At 40.0% G+C, this 25,347-nt stretch overlaps 1 protein-coding gene across 3 annotated transcripts in view; it reads right to left on the minus strand.

Annotated features, from left to right (window-relative positions):
• GNG2 (G protein subunit gamma 2) overlaps positions 1–13,610 on the minus strand; it is a 114,616-nt gene extending 101,006 nt beyond the window's left edge. For 2 of the 3 annotated variants that reach the window (XM_023222591.2, XM_023222592.2), the window contains exon 1: positions 13,124–13,584. The gene's annotated coding sequence lies outside the window, so the exon portion shown is untranslated. Of the gene's footprint in view, positions 1–13,123 lie in introns of all 3 variants that reach the window. The other variant, XM_023222590.2, reaches the window with a different exon arrangement.
• Positions 13,611–25,347: the final 11,737 nt, after the last annotated feature.

Consider the following 25,347-nt stretch of genomic DNA (forward strand, 5'->3'; position numbering starts at 1 on the left):
CCTTGTGCAGAGGCACACAAGACACTCCACAAGGTTGACCTTAGAGACTTACATGAAGTCATATACCAGAGAAAGAAACTATTTTTCCCCTTTTTCCCAAGAGAATGCCAAATGATCCTTTTCTCCCTTGTGAACCACAATATCCAACACTAATATGACTAACCTATATTTAATAACAAAGACAGGATGCCAGGGTTTCTTCACTTCCCTCTCAGAATGACTGTGCCAGTACATTCTTGAGAAACCCCTTCACTCTCTCCTGCAGTAGGCAAATTGAAGCTAATAGTCAAAGCTCTGAATTCTGTTTCTCTCCCCCTCTTGCCTTTGCAGGAACATAAGCCAACTCAACAGGCCTAATTACCATGGTAACAACATGCACCGTGATTATGAGTGTGTTTGTTTTTTAAAATGACTCACAGATTGTTCCCCCAGAAGCCCCAGACACACAGGTTTCTGGCTGGTTTATAAAATCCATCTGAAGTTTTCTTGCACATATCTTGTGCCTATTATCATAACTGGTGTGATGAAGAAAGATTCATCAAATCAAATATGCCTTTCTCCTTAAGGATGAAAAAAACCCATTTTGTTCCTTAAACACTCCAAGATTAATCAATTTAAACCTCAGGTTTATAATGAAATTAATTTGAGTTTGTACACTGGAGATAATTAATCTGTTCCTAATTTAAATAATTAAGGTATTTCATAATGTGGTTTTAGAGATCCAAATGAAATAATCAGGTGAAATAAACTTAGTGAAAAATATAAAACAGTCTAAATCTACAGTATTTCATAATGTGGTTTTAGAGACCCAAATGAAATAATCTGGTGAAATAAACTTAGTGAAAAATACAAAATAAAACAGTCTAAATCTATGGGTACATGACCACATGTAAAGTGTTACAAAAGAATAGTTATCAGTCTTCATATCAAGATGTTTCTAAACAAATCTACAAAACAATAGCATCTATTTTAAAAATGCAAACACAAAAGAGTCCAGACATTTGGAGAACTGTGGACTACTTGCACTCATCTATTCAATAAATATCACTTTAGACCCTCTATGTACTAAGCACCATTGTTTATAACTGGAACATCACAGTAGGGCTTAGGGCTATTTTCTCATAGGAGGCAAAGGCCATGGGCATGGCTGAGTGTGTTTTCTTCTCTTAGGGAGCTCCTTTGCTTCACAAGGCACCATTCTGGGTAAAGTTATCAGTGAGAGGGAACATTATCTAATGATTATACCAGGCCTGGAGTTCAGAGTCCTAACATCAGCATCACAGTGGACTCCCTCAAAACAAATAAAACATACAGATGCCAGTAATTTTGATATGTTGATTTCTTCTGTGTGAAGTGGTAATAAATCCTATTTTAAAAGAAATTTAAATGGAATTTATATAAATCTATTTCACTTAAATCCCTTGATGCTAACACATAATACATTACACACACACAGAGAGACACACACACAAAATAGTCATTTAAAATTACTATATTCAAATATCTACTGTACTGTAACCAATAATATATTTTTTCTCTAGAGTTTGAAGGGCAAACCAGATTGTTTCAATCCGTATAGGCTAGGTTATATTGTGGCAACAACTCAAACATTCTCTGGCTTATTTGAGCAAAGCTTATTTCTCACTTTCTCTCCACGTCCACTGCGGTTTGGCAGAGATGATCCTTGTGTTGTCTTGACTGTTCAACCCAGGCTTAAGAGTGCAGAGACCACTTGTATCCTTCAACCACGGCACTCACATGCTAGTTCTGATGGCTTCTTCCAGGAAGTGACACATCTCACTTCTGTTCACTTCACCGGCCAAGGCAAGGCATGTGGCCACACCTAACCAAAGCAGACCGGGAAGTGGAAGCCTATCCTGCGTTGGAAAGGAAAACTGGAGATATTGATGGCCAAGCACATGGATTCCTGAACAAATAGCACAAACCCAGACTAACACTTCATGAAGTCAAAACGACATCCGACGATAATAGGATTCCTTCGGGGATGCCTTATTCCAAGGTCTGAGCACCTACGATTAATGTTGGGTCATAGCAATCATTTCTGCACAATTTGGTGGAAATCCCTTGAATAGAATAAAAGATAGTCTACTGCAGACTTGTGGTAACAATAACTTATACTAATAATAGATTCATTTTGAATAATTACGCTACAATTCAGGCACCTTGCTAAGTAAACATTTCACATTTATTATGTAATTTTCTCCTGACAGTTTTGTGAAGTAGATATCATCTTATTTCCCATTTTACAGATGAAGAAGCTGAGGCATAGGAAGCTTAAGCAACTTGCCCCAGTAATTCTGACTCTAAACCAATGTCCTTTAACTACTACGCTCTCCCACGTGTTATCTTTGAATGTTACTTTTCTACACTTCAGTATTTTATAATTATTTTAAGATGAATAAGAAAAGACTAGTTGGACCATATATATATATATATATATATATATATATATATATATTTTTTTTTTTTTTTTTTTTTTTTTTTTTTTGCCTAGGACTTTTCACCTCTACTTAAATTTTTCTTATTTTAATTTTAAAAGTCATAAAACTATTTAATATCAACTTTTTTTCCAAAGAAAAAATAAAAATGTCAGTGAAATGCCTTAATGCCCATATACAGCAATGTTCCCTAAACACAACCATCATTCATGAGGTTTAAAAAAACGGCAAAGGATCAATTTAGTTTTCCTAAATAAAGCCTCTAAAATGAAAGAAAATGAAAGTGAGGGTTTTTTTCGGTTTAAATTTTCTCACAATTTTTCTTATATGGTTCTAACATAGATCAGATAAATACTCTCCTTAAACAGAGCTCTGTTGGCAAAGTCTAGAATTGACTTACTTTCCTGTCTAAAAGTGCAAATCTAAGAGTAGGAAGCACTCCATCATTTATTTAAAAAAGTACTCCTACCATTAATGCTTAATCTGTTATGATGAACATGCACAGAAATACACCTTAGAGACAAGTAGTCAAAACACTGTAATGACAGCAGTTCCACTGAAATTTCCCTTTTTCACTATTGCTGCTTCACATACATAGCCTCTGAAATATAATGCCAAAGTAGGAGGTAGCAACCATAAAGAGAATGTAACAATAATGGAACTGTATATGCTGCCTCTGGAGCTGGAAAGTGGAAACTATTTTCTAAATAACTCATAATCAGAAATTCCAGAGATGATCCATTCTTCTTTACAGGTACTGTAATCAACAAAATACCTACCTCTCTAGAGAAAACAAGGTTTTCATTTAAGTTTGACAGATACTATACACAGAACACTTGGCGTCTCTAGCTCATTACTTGGCCCAGGGTAGATTTTTACGTAGACCAAATTGATTTAAATGACCAGTCAGGAAAATTCAATTTAATTATATATATATATATATATATATATATATATATATATATATATATATTATAATGCAGATATGCAGGGCTGGTTGTCTAAATTAAATGGCATTCTTATTGCTTTATAGGACCTGATGAATTTCCTTCTGGAATATTTTGTTTAGGAGGTTATTCTTTACTTTGCCTAGCTTCCTCCAGTCTGTGTTTTTCGCCAGGATTCTTCCTCTGGCCTACCTAGATCATTGCTAAAAACAAAAACAAGTTTTTAAAAAATATATATATTTTCTTTTAGGTTCAGGGGTACATGTATAGGTTTGTTATATAGCCAAAAACAAGGCTTTTGTTTGTGTTTTTCTCAAAGGGAAATGCATGGAAACTCTGTTCAATTCAATGTTGTGTGATATTGCTCAGTTATTTAACCTTTTTAGCCTTGATATCTTCACTTATAAAATGGGAATAATAATAGTGGCCAACTCTATTGACTGTCTACCCACTAACCCCCTCTTCCTTGCTAATAGAACCAGATCCTTTTGCTAGGGTTTGATGACTTTGTTTTTCAGAGGCTGGGCTGCTCCATGGCCTCAGGAGGAAACTCTTAAATTAGCCAATCACAGTGGTTCTGTCTGCCTACTTACTCACACATAGAGCATGTGAGTCGTGAGGGGAAATTCCACTGGACACAGATTTTCTGTGACTTTCAAAAGAGCCATGGCAGGGCAAGGTAGCTCGGGCCTGTAATCCCAGCACTTTAGGAGGCCGAAGTGGGTGGATCTGTTGTGCTCAGGAGTTCAAGACCAGTCGGGATAACATGGTGAAACCCCATCTCTACTAAAATACAAAAATTAGCTGGGCATGGTGGCACGCACCTGTGGTCCCAGCTACTCAGGAGGCTGAGGTGAAAGGATCAGCCCTCCCACTGCAGGCTAAGGCTACAATGAGTCATGATCATGCCACTGTACCCCAGCCCAGGCAACAGAGCAAGACCCTGTCTCAACAAACCAAAAAGAGCCACATAACAAATCAGCCGCCCCTTGATATGCCTCTACGTATGAAATATGCCTTTAATTCCAAAATTGTAGAAGCCATGTCCACACAGTGAGGGGAAATCAACCTGCTGAAGGTGTCACAGTAGAAGGAAGGGAAGAGTCCAGGTTGCTAAAGACATTATCCAGCTACCACATAAGTAACTCTGAAGCTACCCTCCTTTCAGAGGTCTTGGGATCAATTTCCTATTGTTTACACCATTTTTGTAGTGCATTCCTTTACCAGCAGCCAGAAATATCCTGATAGAAAAATAGTGGCCTTATTTCATAGGGTTATTTTAAAAACTAGCTAAAACAGTAATGTATATAAAGTATCCAGCACAAACTGAATGTCTAACAAATGCTCACTCTCAACTTAATTCTTGACATATGTTCATCTTCACTTATTCAAACTAATTAATGCTTTCTTTACTCTGTGTGGTCTGAACGACTCCTCTAGGAGGTTTTCCCTGGTTCCCCAAAACAGAATTAAGGGCAGAAGTCATTGCTTTCTCCTCTTTATTCAGATAAAGATAATATCAGGTACCTAAGGTTATTTTAAACAATAAGAACAGTATTTAATTCAGACAAGTAGTGTAGTGCTGATTGCAGTGTAGAACAAAAAAATGTAATAAACAGAGTAGTCTTCCTGACTGTGTAAATCAATTTGAACTAAATAAAATCCAACCCAGATCAGGTAATCAACACAGCAGCCAAGTGTTCTGCATTTGGAGTCCACAAAGTTTATTCAAAAGCTGCTTTCTGTAGGGAAAAGACATATTTTGTAGATTACAGTACATGCATGTGAAGAAGGACACATTTCCTCTGAAATTTCACCTGATCCTTATTTCAGAAAGGCACCTGCACCTTCTGCTCAAAACCTTCTCCACAAGCCCCCTTCACCCCAATATCTTTACATGGCTGACTCCTCAGCATCGTTTTGTTCTCAATTCAAATGTTACCTTTTCAGAGAGACCCTTCAGGGATTACTCAATAAAGTAATCTCCCAATTACCCCTGCCAGCATAGGCACAGTCCCCACCGTTCAATCTGTTTCTACTTCAATCCATCAAAGCACTCACTGTTACTTGATATTTTATTTTATTGTAAGTCATTTCTGTCAATGGGTTCCAATCCTAGTTGATTCTGATTTAATTACTCTGTGGTGAGGTTGGGACATAGATATTTTTTTTCAAAGTACCCACTCAGTGATTTCTAACGTGCAGTTAGATTTAAAAACCACTGGTTTCTGTGTTTATTGAATCTCTCCCAATTCTTGAATGTAAGTTTCAAGAAAACAACTGGACAGTTTTGTTCATCCTAATCTCCCTGGCATCTTGAAGAGCACGTGGCACACTGCAGACGTTAAGACTTAGAATAGATCGACTAATTGTATTGTAATTATATTTCTGTATTTGTCTGTTTTCCCCATGAGTCTGTGAGCTCTTAGAGGACAAGTACTATGTCTAACCCACCCTGCATCAAAAAATGAGTCACTCAAGAATGTTCACTAAATAAATGAATGATAAACAAACTGCATTTTGTGGTATAAGGAAGACAAAGATGAAACCAAATGTGACCGCTGTCCTCAAAGAGATTGGAGTGCGGTCAAAAAAAAAAAAAAAAAATGCAGATTGCTCTTATACACTAGAATGAGCTAGATGCTGTGATGAAAGAACAAAAGATTTCAGAGAAGGCATTGTTTTCTATTGGGGAAAAAGGGGAAGAAGCCAAGGTAGGCTTCATGAAAGAGGCAGCATTTGAACTGAGCTTTACAGGACAGATGGAATTTGGTTATTCAGAGAAGTAAGACTGTGGGGACGAAGTATGGAAGGGGAAGCAGGAACTAACCTATCCCAGGCAGACAGAAAAGAACTCAAAAAACAAGTCAGCCCAGCTGGAGGTTAGGAGGGCCTGAACTAAGACACCGCCTATAAACATGCAAAAGAGTCAGTATGAAGATATTTTCCCAATCACAATTGCAAAGGGCTATACAACTTCCTGCAACTAGGGGTGCTTGCTGAGGAAAATAGTGAAGTTGAATTATCATAACTGAAGTAATGAGAAATGGGGTGTCATTAACAGTTACAAAATCAGGTGAGGAGCTGGTTTTGAGGAGTGGGAAAGGTGATGGTGAGCACGGTTTTGGACACGTGAGTTTCATTTTCTGTGGGTTGGATGTTCTGGTGAATTTGCAGGCAGCTTGCCGTGCAAGCTGAGAGAGGAGGTGAGAGATCAGGATGCTTAATCAGATTTGGGACTGACCAACACAGCAACAATGACCAACAATGACTGAAATCACAGGACAGAATCTGATTAAGGGAGAGGGAGAAATTAAATGGCCAAAGACTCGTATCTTGAGAACACTCATATTTGGGGACAGGAACTGAAGTTAGTGAAGTTGGAGCCCTCAGAGAGGTAGGAGGAAATTTGTTTCATCTGCTTCTTAATTACTCTGTGTGAGTATAGAAAAACCAAGCATGTTTACAGGCAAAGAGGAGAGGACCAAGAAAGAGAAGAAACTAAATATGTAGGACAGAATTATTGTCACAACATGATTCCTTAGAAAGTAAAAGGGAAAGGTATAGAGAGTCCAAGTAGAGGGTTTACTCTTGGCTTGAAGGAGAGATGGTGTTAATTTGACTTAGGAAGAAGAGGAGAATGAATGATGTGAATGATGCAGATGTTTCTGTCCCCCTACATATCCATATGTTGGAACCTGATCCCCAAAGCAATGGTATTAGGATGTGAGGCCACTTTTGAAAGTGATTAGGTCATGAGTATGGAGTCCCATGCATGGGATTAGTGCCCTTATAAGAGAGACTGGAGGGAGCCAGCTGGCCCCTTTTGCCACATGGGGACACACAGAAAGTGATGTCCATGGCCTTTGCCAGACATCAAATCTGCCAGCACCTTGATCTTGGACTTTCCAGCCCACAGAAGTGTTAAAAAATAAAAATAAAAAAGATTTCTATTGTTTCTGGGTTACCTCATCTTTGGTAATTTGTGACAGCAATTCAAATGAACTAAAATAAAGGAAAACATGGGGAAATTTGGAGGTGGTAAGAATGAGGTTGAGGAAGTCTGTAATATGTGCCTTCTCAGAAAGACAAAAGGTGAGGTCACTTCTAATGAATAAAGGCAGTAGGGACTTGGTTGAATGGTTTCCATTGAAAAGGCACAGTAGAGAGTGAAAAGTGAGCTACAAAAGGAAGAAGGAAGGAATTTTGAAAGAACAGCAATGGCCCTACAGAGGGAGATGCAGTGAATCTGGAGTAGAACCAGTCAGCTCAGTTTTCAGCCCCTCTCCTCTATCTCTGAGTGCTGGGTTCCTGGGAAAAGGATCAGGGGAATGCCTGACCCCACACCCGGGCTGGCCAGGGAGCAAGGGAAGGCCAGGGAACAGGGAAGAAGTGGTCAAGAGACTGGTTTTTCAAAGCCTTTTCATTAACAGCTTGACTGTTGACACATATTTGCCAAGAGATAAAGGGGCCGATCCTGTCTTATCTCAGGCTTCTGTATACAGTGGTACTACTTCTAAGAAACGTGTTATCACTAAAGTTTGAGAATTGAGCTCCCTTTTTTTATTTTCAGTGTTTAATGAAGTCCTCTAGAGATTGTCTGAACATTGACTCCCACTAAATACAACTTGTTGTCTTTAACATAAGAATTTTCAAGAACCATATATTTATAGATATCTCTAATACTCTTACCTGAAAATTTAAATCTCTATTCCACAGTGGCAGCTTTTACACCTGAACAAGTTTGTACACAGAAACTCCATATTTACATAGGGTACTAAATGTAAACAGTCTACTCTTTTTTTTAAACAAAATATTTTAGTCTTACAAACAATTTTAAATGTGATAACATATAAAGACTTTGCCCTAATACGGAGGTAAGTGAGATGGAGTTTTACCCGGGAGGTAAGGAATTAATGAACTGTGCAACTCTAAATTCCAGGCCTATTTTATTATCCCTTATGAAGAGGTCGATATAGGCTGGGTCACCCCCAGATCGTTTTTAGCTCTACCATTCTAGCATGTCCTAGGCCAGGGACTAAGTCCTTCATAAAATTTGCATTATATTTTTCATTGAAAAATAATAATTGTGTATATTTATGGGGTACAATGTGATGTTTTGAGACATGTATACATTGTGATGATCAAATCAGGCTAATTAACATAGTCATCATCTTGGGGGTGAGGGTGGGAGGGTATGAGACTAAATCTTAACACAGCTCTGCAACTCTCCTCTCCCACCCAGATCTAGTAAAGCCAGGCACCTGCGTTCTCCCAGTAATTGTAGAATGAATAGATGTGCACATTAAATAAAATTAGGGGTCATTATTTGCAAACTTCCCCCCACCCCTGGCCCCCAGCACATGGACAAAGTACGTTACAGAAAGTTAACATGAATTGTTCAGGAGCTCTTCAAACCATGTAAGGTCAATATCTGCCCCCACACCATAAAGCTCAGATATTGTTGCTCTTCAATAGGGTCCCTGCTAACTGTTCTGCCCAACACTCCTCAGCCTCACCATACCCTGCCTCACCAGTTTAAGGATTAGGAGTAAAATCTGTCATGGAAAAGGAAACAGAGGATTCATTATTTTTGAAAGTGAAATTTTGGTTAGACTCACATTTCATTAGTAGAAACTTGTTGTCTCAGAAACCCGTTGTATTGTTTAACTACCATAGCCCCTCCCCGCAAGTTAATGTTCCCCTTTATAAAGGATTTGAGAGCGATTTAGTACTTTAATTTCTCCCCTCCCTTTCTGACCATGTACCTATTGAGCATTTTTCTCTGCTGAATGAGAGGGGACCAGAAAAGCACTGAAGAAACAGCTCTCCAGTTTCTCTGTAGTGGTAGCCTGGTCTAAGACTTGACCAGCAGAATCACCGCTGTGACTATCTACAATAAAGGTTTGAATTTCACTTTCAGGTTCTGGACATCACCAACTACCAGAAACTATGCACATTTTCTTACCCTCTCCTTTTGATTTCAAATGTTACTTTTGAGAGAAGTATTTTATTTGGGCAGGGATAATACTGTTGTATAAAGGATGTTAAATATAAAGATTATGATTATGATCTAATGACACGTTAAGTTAAAAGATCCCACCATTTGAAAATGTCTCCTTGAAAATCTGACTAAAAATTGGCAAAGATTCTCAACACAGTATTTCTGGGGAGAAACATCAGCAAGGAATATGAAAAGACATTTTTCTAAGAAGATATACAAATGGCCAATAAGCACAAGAAAAGATGCTCAACATCACTAATGATTAGGCAAATGCTAATCAAAATCACAAAGACATATCACTTCATACTCTTTGATAATGGCTATTATCAAAAACATAAATAAAAAACTAAATATTGATGAGAATGTGGAGAAAATGGAATCCTTATTCATTGCTGGTGGGAATGTAAAATAGTGCAGCTGCTATGGAAAACAGTATGGCAGTTCCTCAAACAATTAAATATATAATTACTATGTCCCATCAATTTCACTTCTGGGTTCCCAAAAGAAGTAAAAGCAGGGACTCTAACAGATATTTGTACACCGTGTTCATAGCAGTATTATTTACAATAGCCAAAATGTGGCCCTGGGGCCATCAAAACAGTAAACAAAGTATTGTTTATACATTCAATGGAATATTATTCAGCCTTAAAGAGAAAGAAAATTCTAGCACATGCTACAACACGGATCAATCTCAAAGACATTATGCTAAGTGTATTAAGCCAGTCACAAAAGGACAAATATTGTATGATTCTACTTATATGGGATACTTGGTCAAATTCATAGAGACAGAAGTAAAATGAGGGTTTCCAGGAGCTAAGGAGGGAAAGAGGAGGTATTGATAAATGGGTATAGAATTTCAGTTTTGCAAGATAAAAACAGTTCTGTGGATGGACGGTGGTGATGATAGCACATCAATATACTCGCTACCACAGAACTGCATACTTAAAAAAATAGTTAAAATGGGAAATGTTATGTTATGTATATTTTATCACTATAAAAAAAGTCTCCCTAAACCTGTGAGGCAGTGGTAAAGGCCAAGAATATGCTAACTTTTCCTTATGTCACCAAGGAAGAAAAAATAACATCTGAGTATCTTCTATGCAGAAAGCACTCACTTATCTGCACACAAAAGGAAAAACAAAAGAAAAACTTCGATTATGTATTACTAGCCCTTCTTTACAATGAGGAAACTGAGGTTCCTAAGTTAATGTACCAAGTTAAGTAGTAAGAACCAGTGATAGGTTTCAAAGGCAGATCTGTCTGGCTCCAAAGCCTGTGTTCTTTTCACTCCACAGTGTTTTCTCCTACCCACAGAAGTCTTTTATGAACAGGCTTTCTACTTTGACTATACAATTTTTAGACTTAAAAGTTGGGCTTGCTTTCTGAAGCAGGCTAAACAAAGTCAGTCAACTAAACACATTCACTACATGCCCACCATATGAGGCCCAAGGCTGGCCATGAAATAATGGAGTCATGTTTCCATTCAGCCATTGGCCATATGGCAGAAAAAAAATAGTACAATTAAAATTTCAGTGTTGGTCTACTCCTCAACAGCCAGTGAATACCCCAAGAAAAATCATTATGTCTTTCAATATTCCATATGGCCAGAATACGTGGAAATAGTTTCATTTTACAGCATAGAAGCATATTCATCTTTTTCCTAAACATTCTACCATCATAGTTACTGATCTGCTGTTACTCACTAATGTTCTGCTTCAAGCTGGAGTTTAACAATTAAGAAATGTTTTGTGCTGTGCAGAAAATAGGCACCTCTGAGTTGTTTTCAGAAAGATAGCAGGGCCCTCTGGACTCTACTATGCCCGTCGGGTAAGGTTTCATTTTCTTACTCATGTGTGAAACACACACAGAAGAGTAATGCAGATTGTCTGTGCCTCCCCAAACAAAGCAGGGTGTTGGCATTATCTAGTGAATACAGCCTGCAGAGGAGTAAGTACCAAAGGGTAAGCCTGTCCTCATCCATGCAGCTCAGGTTGCCAACTTTTTACTTCCTTTCATGATGTACAGCTTGATTCTAGAACTCCCCTGGGTCATTCTGGATCTATGATCTACCCTAGGTCTCCTCTCTAAGAAGATGATCTTTACGTATTTCCCTGTAGGACACAAATAGGAAGCCGAACTACAAAATCCATATCACGACTTGTTTTGCCCACAAGTTTGATTAAATTCAGTAAATCCTTCAAGGAGTTCCATGGTTTCAATACCAGCAGTACTTTGTCTCTTAGGCATGGGGCAGGTTTACTTTAATGAGTAAAAAACCTCTGAGAAATAGACATTTTTTTTATTTAGTAGCTATAAAAGCTTCCCATCTCTCAAAATGTGCTGCTACTCCACAGATTTTGAGAAGCCATATCGATTTCATAAAGATAGCATTAAAAACAGCCCTATAGCTCTTCACAAGTGAGAATGATGATAAACGAGGACGTACATACATACATACACTCTCAACTAGCATATCTGGTATTTAAGAACTTATGTTTCAAGAATTTGTGAGTGTCAAAATATTGACATTTTTGTTATTTTCACTCCAATATAAGCAGTTTCTTCTCTTTCTTTTGAAAAATTATCTCCTTTCATTATAGAAACTCTAGAAAAAAAACCCTTTTATCAATGACTACTTACTGCTTAACTGTACTTTCTGTTGAAGATTAAAAAAATAGCTTAATTCTTTAAATCGTGCTACACTAGGGTATTAAACTCTCCTATATATCCTGTCAGAGGAATCTCACAATCTCAATTCTCATCTGCCAGACCTATTTAGTATACTTTTACATATCATTCATAAATATGAACAAGCCATAGACCCAAGCCGTCATTAAGAACATTCTTGGCTCAAGAAAATCAAAGAATAAAAATCATGTTCTGGTTTTACTACTTCCGTCTATCTACAGCATATTCGTGTAAGGAAAGAACCCAGCTGCACTTTTTTACTTTGTCCCTCACCGAGGCTAACATGCACCTTGACCTAGAGGTGAAGAAAACACATACAAACATAAAATCCATACATATACTAGTATCTGATTCTGGACAAGTTACTGGCCTTAAACCCGCCACACTCCTTTGAACAAGGATGCAACTTTAGGATAAGACCTACTGGCAAATAATAGCTGTGCCTGAGGTTATCCTGAAAGCAGCTGCAGAAGCTAAGGGAGGAAGACACTGTTTTTTTAATGGTAAATACTGCCCCTCACATACGCAGTTGGAGCCTTTGTTGGCAAAATCTAAGTACAAAAGAATTTAACTCCCCCAAAAGCGAAATCACAGCCATTATTTTTGCAAATCAGAAGACATCCCAGTGCAATGTGTAAGAAAGAGAATACAATTAATATTTTACACCACTTACTCCCCTAAAACAAGGGGACTGCAAGGCTCCGATGACCAGACCACGGCTGCACAGCCCCAGATGGATTTCGACTCAGCCCTGGTTTTCTTCCGAGAGAACTATACAAACAGCTTCTTGTATTTAGCATGTTGCCCTGTCGAGTCATCAAATCTAAGCACTGATGATGAGGTTTTTTTTAATCAAATGTGTCATAAATGTGGTCGTTCTCAAAGACCCTTCCAAAAGAATCTAATCATTTCCCCTAGTACTGAAGCGATGTCTCTATCATCCCTTAGAAATCGGACCTTAAAACCACAGGAGACGGTCATTTGTCTCAATTAAAAACGAGCAACATGGAAAACGTTTCCTTTACCTTAGCTCCCGAGGCTTGGTCAGAGGAGTGTGGTTTTCCCCTGTCTCCGGAGCTGATCTGTGCAGGCGAGCTCCGGCGCAGCCCAGCCCAGCCCAGCCCAGCCCAGCCCAGCAGTAGTAGGAGTTGCCCACGGAGCGCGGCGGCAGCGTTGTGAGTATGTGTAGCGGCGGCTGCAGCCCAGGGACTAGTCCCCACCCAGCTTTGTCTTCAATCAACGTTCTTTCTACAGGAAGCAGCGCATCTCCCACTTCCTCCTCTTCTTGGTAGCTGTTAGCGGCTTGCTTCTTTTCTCTCTCATTTCCATTTCAGAGCTTACTCTGGTGGTTTTGTCTGCTCCTGGGCTGCTGACAGTGATTTGACTTTAATCCCCCTTCTCCCTTTGTTCAAGTCCCTCTGGTGCTGTCTGTTCCTTCCTTCCCCTTTTCTCATGGCCCCACCGTCACCTCAGCGACAGCTTCCATACACTGCTCAGTCGGCCCCCTTCCTGGCACATTGCCTGCTTTTTTAGCCTGAACTTGGCTTGTAGCTATTGTTGTTCTTGCTGCTGTTGTTGCTACTGCTGCTGCTGTTTTTTTGGGTCAACATCCCCTGGTCAGGTTCTGGCCCCCAAGATCCCACACCAGCCTCCACTGTTCCTCCTGATTGACTGTGGTCCCCATCAAGCCAGCTAGCTGGGAGCTTGCAGCTTGCAGCTTCTCACTGCAGCACTTTTCTCCGTGGCCAACATTTCAGATGCTTCATTTCTCCAAGGTCCCACTACCACTGAGATCTTACTTAACCCACATGCTCAGAAAAGAATGGCCTGATAAGTATTCTTATGGGGCACGGGAACTAAACCAAGTTTGGCGATGCTACCTATAGGCCTAACAGTGAGGACTATTCTCAAAAGATTCTCATAGATGGGAAGGAATGAGGTGGTGCTGAATGCTACACGTTCCCAACAGAGAAACTGAATACCCCTCTCCCCATCCCACACACGCTAGCAGGGCTGAAAGGACCCTGGTGATCCTCCAGTCCCTTCCCTTCATTTTAGGAGGTAATATCGTGAAACACACACGGGTAGGGACTGCAAGCTGCCTGCCTGCCAGAATTTCAATCCAAGTTGCCATTACTGACTGTATGAACTTGGGCAAATTATTTAACGTCTATGTGCCTCAGTTTCCTCATCTGCAAAATGTAGTTGATGATAGTCATGCTCTACAGTAGAAATCTGAGGATTAAATGAGATGGTATACAAAATAGTTCTGGGGACACAGCAAGTATTCGGCACATAATAACTCTTATTATTTTTAGAGGACGTTGGGCCTCACATTCAGCAAGTGATTTGGGCAGTCAGCAGCCAAACCCTCACCAGTACTTGGTTTTCCAATTCCTCACTATTAGCATGTTCGCAACTGTACCCGGATGCTTTAATAACAATTTATTCAACGTGTGAGTCATTCTCCCCCCAGTACTAACAGAAGGTACTTTGGGGAAGCTACAGATTAAACATGAGATGGGGGAAGGAGAATCCTGTTCTAGTGTCCAGGCAACACTATGGAGTTAAAAACAACGACGAAAAAAAAAAAAACACCTCTTCTCAGGAATCAGTGCCTGGAAAGCTAATCTTGCCAGGCACTAGTTAATTCCTCAACTGCTCCTTTTTAATCCAGTCTTGCCTTAATCCTCCAGCAAGTAAACTAAGAGGAAATGTTAGAAATCTAGGACTGACGGAGAATAACTCACCAGGTGAGCCTTCCAAACACACCATGGGGACCACAGCACATTAACCTAGAAGGTACAGAATTTAATTTCTATGAAATGTTCTGAGACAGTCCCAAAACACCCTTTGTTTCAATTTGATGTTCCATGAACAGAGTTTGCTTATTTTTTCAAGGAAATCTTTCATCAAAAAGGACCCTGATGTCAACTCACTCACACCTGAAAACTACAAAATGGATTGATTTAAGATTAAAAATGAGCAACTACCTTCGATCCACCAGCAAATAGATTTGCAGTAGTGAGAGGATTGGTCATGAATCCACCAACATGTGAGTTACCTCCACACCACGAACCCTGGTGCCAAAGGTTACCAGGAGCTTTTAAATGTAAATTTAAATATGCATGATGCCAAGTCTAAGAAAAATGAGAAGCATGTTATTAATGGTTGGAAACAAGACTATGGTTAATTTGAGACCAGTAGGTTCTGGCATTAACTCTAGATTCAAGTACAGTAACTTTTTGTGTCTTTTTGTTTCTAACTCACTCTCCCTCTCTCTCAACCATCAGAGAGTGGCTGGTATTTATATTTAAGCCTATATAGTAAAACCTCTTTCAAACAATAAAATCTCTAGGAATTTTGCCTGCTGCCTTCTAATCAGTTCTTCCATCTCTGGCCCTTATAAAACTCAGAGTAGGTTAATTGCCAGTGTTAGGAGGTGCCAACAAAACTCTATACAAAGCTAAAAACTAGATTTTAAGATCTCTCTCTCTCATTAATACCTCATTGCTTTTCAACTGATCCTAATAGCCTCTTTTTCAGGAGAGAAAAGTAAAGTGTTGGGGTATAGCTTGGCCAGGATAGATTAATCCAGTTTAGAGCTCTTAACACAAGTTTGCCTACCAAGTTTGCAAAGTGTTAATTTCTTAGGAAAATGACATCTCACCATTAATAGTTTATGCATCAATTGCTAACCATGAGCCTATCCCAGTACATTTTATCACTGGGTAAAACAAAAGTCTGTAAAATACTCTAACATTCATGCATGGCCGTATTTGCAGGCATTAATACTTTGTATTTCTTACATCTACTGGTAGCGGAGGTTGGGTAATGAAGAGGACATAATGTTGGCCTGATGTCTCTCCTACGTTGTTGAGCTTTCTAGCTGGATGTTCCTTGGAGTTCTTATGTTTAATAATCCACAAATTATATACTATACCTTCATCCAAAGGCTGTTCCTCTTTCTATATTCTCCATTTCATTTAATGAGGAATACAAACCATTTGCCCACATCAGGAATATAAGAATAACCACCAAACCTTTTATCTTTGTTATCCCAATCTGACTTAAAGTTCCTCCTCCTTTCATTCTCACCACCAAACTATCTCCTTGCCCAAATTCCTCCTCTCTCTTCCTCTTGCCACTGTCTTATTTCACAAATGCTTTGTTTTTTTTTTCTGTGCAATTACAATACTTTCTACTTTGTCCTCCTACCTCCAGTCTCTCTTCAAAGCCATCCCCACCAGAAGCACATTGCTGAGATGGAGAGTTGATCAAATCACTTCCCTACTATAATACTTCAGTATCTCCCCTCCGGGTTGCTTACAGGATGTATGCCTTAATTCCTCTGCATGGCATACAAAGCCTTCTGTGATGTCACCTTTCCACATTCTCCCTTAGTGCCTATTGCAGCCTTATATGCTACAACCTTCACAGCAGGTTCCTGAAGGGGCTGTGCTGTTTTCTCCCTGCATCTTGGCACATGCTATTTCTGTCGCCAGAAATGCCCTATCCCTTCCCCTATTTTGCCTACTAGTAAACCCCTACTTATCCTTTAGGACTCAGCTTTTCTCAGAAGCCTTCCCTGACCGTGGAAACTAAGCAGGTGCTTCCTTTTCTGTAAGTGTGACTGGTGCCTTGCCTCTACTTCCATTTCAGCACTAAGGACATTATTTTCATGTTTTGTTAGATGTGCATCTCACCCCTCAGCATTTGGGTCCGTTAAGGTTAGGTCCACGTTTGCTTGTCACACAGTAGGTAGTCAACAGATGTTTGTATAATGAAAAGGCATCATTGGCAGAAATTCCATTCCTTTGAGTGAGGGGAGAAAAAGGAAGTCTCAAAAACGAGAAGTTGGTCATGGGGTAAGAAACAATAATTCCTCTTTCTCTCTCTATATATTTTGCAAATTTTCTATAGAAATCCATGGCACATGCACAACTTAATATTTGTTATATGGGCAAGCCTAAAAAATTCTAGGACAACTCCTAGTTCCATTTCTGCATTGAACTTCTTATAAAGAAGCATAATCTGGCAACAAAAAAGTAATTAGAAAATAAATATTAAGGCTGGGCTCAGTGGCTCATGCCTGTAATCCCAGCAATTTGGGAGACTGAGGCAGGCAGATCACTAGGTCAGGAGTTCGAGACCAGCCTGGCCAACACGGTGAAACCCCATCTCTACTAAAAATACAAAAATGAGCTGGGTGTAGTGGTGCATGCCTGTAGTCCCAGCTACTCAGGAGGCTGAGGCAGGAGAATCACTTGAACCCAGGAGGCAGAGGTTGCAGTAAGCCAAGATTTTGCCATTGCACTCTACCTGGGCAACACAGCAAGACTCTGCCTTGAACAACAACATCAATAAAGAAAATAAATATTAAAAAGAAAGCTATTCTTTATTTGTATCTCTGTAGGAACTTTAAAGAGACTGATGAATAAGCTAGAAACACTTCTCACATCCCCTTCTGTACTCTCAAATCTTTGCCACATCCCAACTGTCCCAGAGCATCTCATATGCCAAATCCCCAAACTCCCTAATCTCTCTGCAATGCTGTACACCTCCTTCTCTCTCCTCCCCCGCTATGCCCAGCTAGTTCTTTATTTTTTTATTTTTTTGAAACAGTCTTGCTGTGTCACCCAGGGTGGAGTGCAGTGGCACAATCTCAGCTCACTGCAACCTCCACCTCCCAGGTTCAAGTGATTCTCCTGCCTCAGCTTCCCAAGTAGCTGGGATTACAGGCGTGTGCCACCATGCCCAGCTAATTTTTGTATTTTTTTGTAGAGATGGCATTTTGCTATGTTGCCCAGGCTGCTCTCGAACTCCTGACATCAAGTGATCCACCTGCCTCAGCCTCCCAAAGTGCTGGCATTACAGGCATGAGCCACCGCACCCGGCCTAGTTATTTTTTGATTGACTTGCCTTCTCTGGCAGAGCCCACCCTATTTTTTCTTTCCTGTCTCAGCTTTGGTAGGTAGGTTGGTCAGTTGGTCTCTTTCTCTTTCTCTCTGTTTCCAATCAGAAAGGAGCCTATCAGAAAGGAGCCATCAGCTGTGCCAGCAAAGCCACCCCTTGAGTGCATGTGTGGGCTGCAGGGAAGAAGGAAGAGTAAATGGGAACAAAAAGGTAAATCCATGTAGTCATAAATCTTGTCCACTCTTTTACATTGATGGTACATTTAATGGCTTACTTAATTGTTCAGCTGAATAGTAATCAAGAATAAGTAAATTACCGAGCTGTTATTTTATCACAGAAAAGCTAGAATTCCAGGCATTTCTTGGATCAACTAAAGGGAACAGAAGCCTCTTTAAAGAGTTCTTCAAAAAGATATAATCATGATCTGATCTGTGTGTCACAGGATCATTCCCTACCCCCAGACATCTGAGCCTAAGCCCAGCTGTTAGGAGCCAAGAAGACTGAATCATATTTGGCTTGAAGAGAGTCAGGGGGTGGGTGGGCAGAACTAATCTTTCTGGAGAGAGAGTGGCTGGCCTTCACTAATGAAAAATGTCAGTCTCTGTCTCACGGCCCAGCATGAAAGCTAGTGGAACAAGGGACATGAAGAGTAATAGCCAACTCTTTCATCAGAGAGAAATGTGTTGGAACCATGAGTTCTCTCCTTTTGCTCTGGGCACAGCCAGTAGCGTGAAGCCCCCCAGATCCTTCTCTGATATTGCCTGAAATGTCACACACATAATACATGTGTGTGTTGCATATATCCACACACTCCTGGGGAGGCTATCGGTGATGAATGAGTTAAAGATGCTTGCTTTCCTAACTCCTCATGAGAAAACAAACACAAATGTTGATGAGGAGAGGAAGGGGATGGGTAAGGAGGCCGAGTAGATGGAAGTTGAAGAAGGGTGCTGGAGGAGGGCTAACCATGAAGCCTGAGGTCTTACTGAAGAGGACAGTAGCACAGAGGGACACAGGCAGGGAGAAGGCAAAAGACAGGAGGGAGGCAGAAGTAGAGTTGGAAGTAGGTAAGAAAGAGCCATGGCCGGCCTGGTGCGGTGGCTCATGCCTGTAATCCCAGCACCTTGGGAGGCCGAGGCAGGAGGATCACTTGAGTTCAGGAGTTCAAGACCAGCCTGGCCAACATGGTGAAACCCCATTTTTTACTAAAAGTACAAAAATTAGCCAGGTGTGGTGGCAGGTGCCTGTAATCCCAGCTACTTGGGAGGCTCAGGCAGAAACATCACTTGCAACCCTGGAGGAGGAGGTTGCAGTGAGCCGAGAGAGCGCCACTATACTCCAACCTGGGCAACAAAGCAAGACTCCACCTAAAAAAATAAACATAAAAACAAATAAAAATTTTTTAAAAGAGTCATGGAGGTCTTGCTGTGGAAACAAACAGTTATGCCCAGAAAGAGTTTGACCAGGCTACTAGGAACAAGGGCTCCACACCCCCAAACCAGGGCTGCCTTGTATGTTTCTGAAGTTCTGGTCTTCCCATAAGCAGAAACTGTTCCAAACCCCAGCAAAAGTTGGAGCTGGGCTGTTGACTGGGGTCAGGTGAAATAATTTAAACCAAATGTGTTACTACCATAAAAACAGAAACAGTGATTCTGCGAAGTAAAACTCGTTGCTTCCAAAAAGTCCCTGAAGATCAATATAGATATTCAAGGACGGGATGGGCATGGTGGCTCATGTCTGTAATCCCAGCACTTTGGGAGGCCAAGGCAGGCAGGTCACCTGAGGTCAGGAGTTTGAGACTAGCCTGGCCAACACGGTGAAACCCCGTCTCTACTAAAAATACAAAAATTAGCCAGGCATGGTGATGCACGCCTACTCAGGAGGCTGGGGCAGGAGAATCACTTGAGCCTGGGAGGCAGAGGTTGCAGTGAGCCAAGATAGTGCCACTGCACTCTAGCCTGGGCAACAGAGTGAGATTCTATCCCCGCCCCCACCACAAAAAAAAAAAAAAGGGAAGAAAAAGAAATTCAGGGACAATAGGAAACAAACAAGAAGATCAAGAAAAGTCAGTCTGCAGTGAAGTGTGACAGAGGTTAGAGAACACTGTGCACCCACAAAGCCTTGGAAAAATAGCCTTTTAAAAGGAATGTCAGAATTAAAGGACACAAATCTGCAAGATTAATATCACACATGTAAATCATTTTGAAGTATCTTGAAAGAAAAGCTATACAATAATAACTCCAATAATTCATAGGCAAGGCAGAAAGGCAAGACTTAGTTTTTCTGTGCCAAAAATGTAGACTAGACAGCGTGATCTATTTTGTCAGTAAATAGGTTGGCAAGAGAGGATAGGGAATTAAAGGAGCTGTTTAAAGGCATTTTTCTTTGTGTCTTTGTTGATTTCCCTACTGGAAGGGGTTTTCATAAATTTACTTGTGACCTTCCTTGGCTCCCCTGCCTCTATTCTGTGCCTAAGTTTTCAGGTTCTCATTTTGAATTTTCTATGACAGAATTTCACGAACAGAACCATAGCAGTGGAGGGAACTATGGCTTGTGAATGTATCCCTTCCATCAGAGTCCACTAGTGTGTGATCACTAGACCTGCCACTCCCTGAGGGCAAGGGCTGGGTCTCACATCTCTGCATCTTCAGCACCCACCTCGCACAGCACTTGGCACATTGCATGCACTTAGTATTTGTTTGTTAACTTTAACTGAATATAAACAATTAGATCCTGTGGAAGAAAGTTATGACCACTCCTGACCATTTTGAAAATACCAGAACATTTTATAAAATCAGCTAAAAATCTAAGAGAATGAGTGAATAACTACTAAGACTGCTTAAAATATTACCAAAAATGTCCCCAGAAATCAAAAAATGAGAAGAGGATGTAGCAAGGGGGTAAATTTGATAGTGATTTTGAAAAAGGAAAGACCGTGAGGTTACTGACCAAGTAATAATATTAAACCAGCAGGAAAAAAAAAATCTGTCTTTACTCAGATGATAGTAAAGTCCCACTATATGTAGAAAACTCTTATGAAGCAAAGTGTTGTCAATTGATTGCTCTTCTGGCAAATCTGTGAACTCTGAAGGTGCATTTGCAGTAATGCAAAACACTTCTCACGAAATGTTGCTAAAATGATTTCCATTACTTTTGTAAGAAGTTATTCAGCATTCTTTAAGTATTACTTGTATGATTACACAGGGAAATTTCAACAGAGAAGAATTATGTAGCATAGAGTAAAACTGGAAGTCTCAAATTATTGACTTGGCAAAAATAATCTATAATTAAGATTCCTTAGCAAATTACTATCTTTTGTGCAGTTTTATAACTCCCCTCCCTTGCCCCGACAAATTACCACTTCTTTATCCTGGTTATAGCTCTTATCACATTGTATTATTGTTGCATGTTTACCTCTATCTTCAACCACATGTGAAATCCTAGAATTCACAGGTAATGTCTTACTCAGTCTTGTATCTCTAGTGCCTTGCACAGTGCTCAGTGCATAGGACACAGTAGGTGTGCGATAAATCTTATTTGCATATTTGAATAAAGGCAAGAGCATGACAAGTAAGGTCCAGATATTCATTTTAGGAGGAGGGAGATAAGTCAAATTTCTGTAGGGCTCTTTTTATTTTTAAAATATTAACAAAGTCCTATAGTATCTGTTAGTATGGCAAGTTTGTTCATTATACATTATTGTTTATGATTTTATTTTCCAAAGAAAAGAGTGAGTTACATGTTCAAGATCAGTTACGGTCATTGATTCCTTCCTAGTTCAGAATATTGAAATTTACCCAGACCACAGCCAAGTCATTTATTTACTATTAAAATATTTATGTACATCCCTCACTGCTAAATTTTTACATCTAGAAAGTAGATTTGCATAAACTGAAAATTAACAGCATAATATGACTTAAGTAAATCCTGCCAAAATCCTATCAACACACTTGGTGCAGAGCTGATATAAAAGTGGAAAAATGACATTACATGCACCCTTATTTAAGGATTACATATATCAATGCTTTTATATCTGAAGGACATGACAGCAATAACCACAAATAACTTAGACAAGAGAGAAAAAAGTTGTTTATGCCCCACAGCTGAGAAGGCACCACCAGGAAAACGATAAGATTTTAAGGAATAAATTACAGTGTTCAGAATGGATATATTTGCTTAATCTATTTATTAGTGAGACAGACTCCATTTTATTATGGAATAACAGTCTAAGGAAACTCTTCAAAGACTCACCATCTATGACAATCATCAGATGGGAAAATAAAAACATCTTTCTACCCTTAAGTCTGTAGGAAGACAACAACTGTGTGCTTGATTAGGCAGGGTCTTGATGGTGCCTGATACACAGTAAGTGCTCACTAAATCTTTGTCAAATGAGTAAATGAACTCCATAAGAACAATGGAAACTCACTATTCCCATTTATGATATAAGTAAATGATGAGGTTAGTATGTACTAAGAGTATGTACTCTTAGTATAAGAGTCAAAACTGCTGCTCTAGTACCATTGGGTCAAAAGATGATGGTGATACGAAGGGCATCTTATGATCAAAGGGTTTATGATGAAGACTCCTGTGTAGATTTTGTGTAGAATGATGAGTATGCATATGGGGAGCCAAGTTATGTATTTTGACAACCAGATTATCTCCCCTGCTCCAAGGGAACCTGCTTTATAACCTAAGGGGCTGGTTTCTCCCACTTGGTATCTGGAAAGGTGTTAATTTATCATTGGTTTCTAGGGCCAATGGAGGACAAAAATCATCCTTCCACCCTCTCTAGATTAGGGTGCAAATGTTCCTGAGGCTGCCTTCTTCTTATAATCAATTGATTGGGATAACATTGTGTACATAAGCTCCACGGTGGGTTGGCATTGCATATGCAGGTGATATACTTGACATATTTGTCCCCACCCAAATCTCATGTTGAACTGTAATTCCCAGTGTTGGAGGTGAGGCCTGGTGGGAGGTATTTGGGTTGTGGGGTTGGATCCCTCGTGAACGGCTTGGGCCATTCTCTTGGTGATAAGTGAGCTCTCACTCTGAGTTCACAGGAGATCTGATGACTTAAAACCAGGTGGTACCCCGCTCCCACTCTCTCTCTCTTGCTTCTGCTTTTGCCATGGGATGTGCCTGAACGCTCTTCACCTTCTGCCATGGTTGTAAGCTTCCTCAGGCCTCCCTAGAAGCTGAGCAGATGTCAGCACCATGCTTCCTGTTCAGCCTGCAGAATGGTGAGCCAATTAAATCTCTTTTATTAATTATCCAGTCTCAGATATTTCTTTATAGCAATGCAAGAACAGCCTAATACAATGGACTCTACATGTTCCCCAGTGCCCAGAAGAAAGGTTTTTCTGCTTGTAACCTGTTCTTTTCCTCCGACCATCAGTAACCATAGGTCAGCAATCTTTTTAGCCTCATATGTGCCACAGAAGACAAGAAATTTTCACTGGTACATTTGGTAGATTTCAGGAATAAACAGAAGAAAGAGAATAAAGGAGAAGATTAGGAGGGAGGGGTTTATTCTTTTCATGAGAGCTATGTTTTAAATAAGATTACTGCAAAGAGAACTCAAATGGGAGCCACATAAACAGGCAATTTTAACAGCCACATAAGAGGCAACTTGCTTTAAGAGGGAGAAACATGAAAACTTACTTCTAAAATCAAGGGGCGGGAGTGCAAAAAACAAAAATAAAAATCTCCAAGGAACAGCCAAATGAAAACAACAGAAGCCAAAGAAAGAGAAAGGACCAAGAGGCAACTATGTTGCTTCCAAAACTCGCAGAAACAAAGTTATAATTCCGTGATTAGTAATTAGTCTTTTTAGGGATGGAGTTGGGTTGGGAGGAACAACTTTTTAGTTTAAAAAGGATGGGGATATTACTGGAATTGGCTATATAAAAGTATTTACTTTTTATTAGCCAGGCATGGTGGTACCCGCCTATAGTCCCAACTTACTTGGGAGGCTAAAGTTGGAGGATCACCTGAGCCCAAAAGATAGAGGCTGCAATGAGTTGCAATGATCATGGCACTGCACTCCATCATGGGCAACACAGTGAAACCCCGTCTCAAAAAAGACAACAACAACAACAAAAACACCCATTTGCTTTGTATCTAAAATTGGGTATAATTCATATATTTGAATATACAAATATTTATTGGAAGTTTACTAGGTGCCAGAAGGAAACAAGACAGTGTTTCTGATCTCATGGATTTTATATGATAATGAGGGAATCCAAAAATAAAATCATTAATAGATAAATATGTCAGGCAGCATTAAATTTGGAGAGGAAAAATAAAGCAGTGAAGGGGAACAGAGCAGCAGGAATGCATACAATATTTTAAATTGGATGATCAAGGAAGGGTGCTGGTTATTCTCTGATTGCCATCTCCTCCCTCACCGTTTTCTATTCATTCTCCATTTTTCTTTGCTTTGCTCTCCAAGATGGCCCTTAATTATTCTGAGATTCTACTGTTCATACTCTAGTATAGTCTCTTCCCACACTGACTCAGAACTGATCTGTGTGACTAATAGAATGTGACTGAGATGACAATGTGTGATTTTCAAGGTTAGGTTGTAACAGGCCCTGTAGCTTCCACCTTGGCCTCCTTGATCATTTGCTCTGGGGGAAACCAAGTGCCATGTTGTGAGGTCACTCAAGCTGCCCTGTGGAGAGGCCCACATGGGGAGGATCTTAGGTCTCCTGTCAACAACCAGCACCAGCTTGCCAGCCATGTAAGCAAGCCACCTTGGAAATGGATCCTCCACCCCAGACAAGGCTTCAAACAACTGACATTTTAACTGTAACCTCAAGTGAGCCTGAGGGCCAGAAATACCAAGATAAGCTGCTCCCAAATTCCTGACCCACAGAAACTGTAAGAGAAAAAAGTATATGTTGTATGAAACCTCTATGTTTTGGGGATCATTTGTTATGCAACAGTAGATAACTTAAATAGTACCCAGTACTTCATTACTCCAACTCCCTTAGTCTCTGATTTCCATCTGTGTTAGACCAGCGGGTAGAAAGTGAAGTCAGTGTGTCCATTCCTCAGCATTGTTCTCTGGTCCTGGTTTCCTTCCTCAAGAACGACAGCTTCTTCTGGGCAGCCCCACAGGTGTCCAGGACTGCAACTCTCTGCATTCCTACAACACTAGCCCCTTCAAGCCTAGATGTGGCATCAGATCTTGCTGTTGGTTTCCTGATCCCCACACATACCTCGGTAAACACTCCCTTCATTCTCCTAAAAATGGTGCGCCTTCTATTTCCTAAAATACCCAGGATGATACAAACATCCTCCTGCGGGAGAAGACATTTAGACA

This window comes from Piliocolobus tephrosceles, chromosome 6 (genome assembly GCF_002776525.5).
Source record: "Piliocolobus tephrosceles isolate RC106 chromosome 6, ASM277652v3, whole genome shotgun sequence".
Taxonomy (NCBI): Eukaryota; Metazoa; Chordata; class Mammalia; order Primates; family Cercopithecidae; genus Piliocolobus; species Piliocolobus tephrosceles.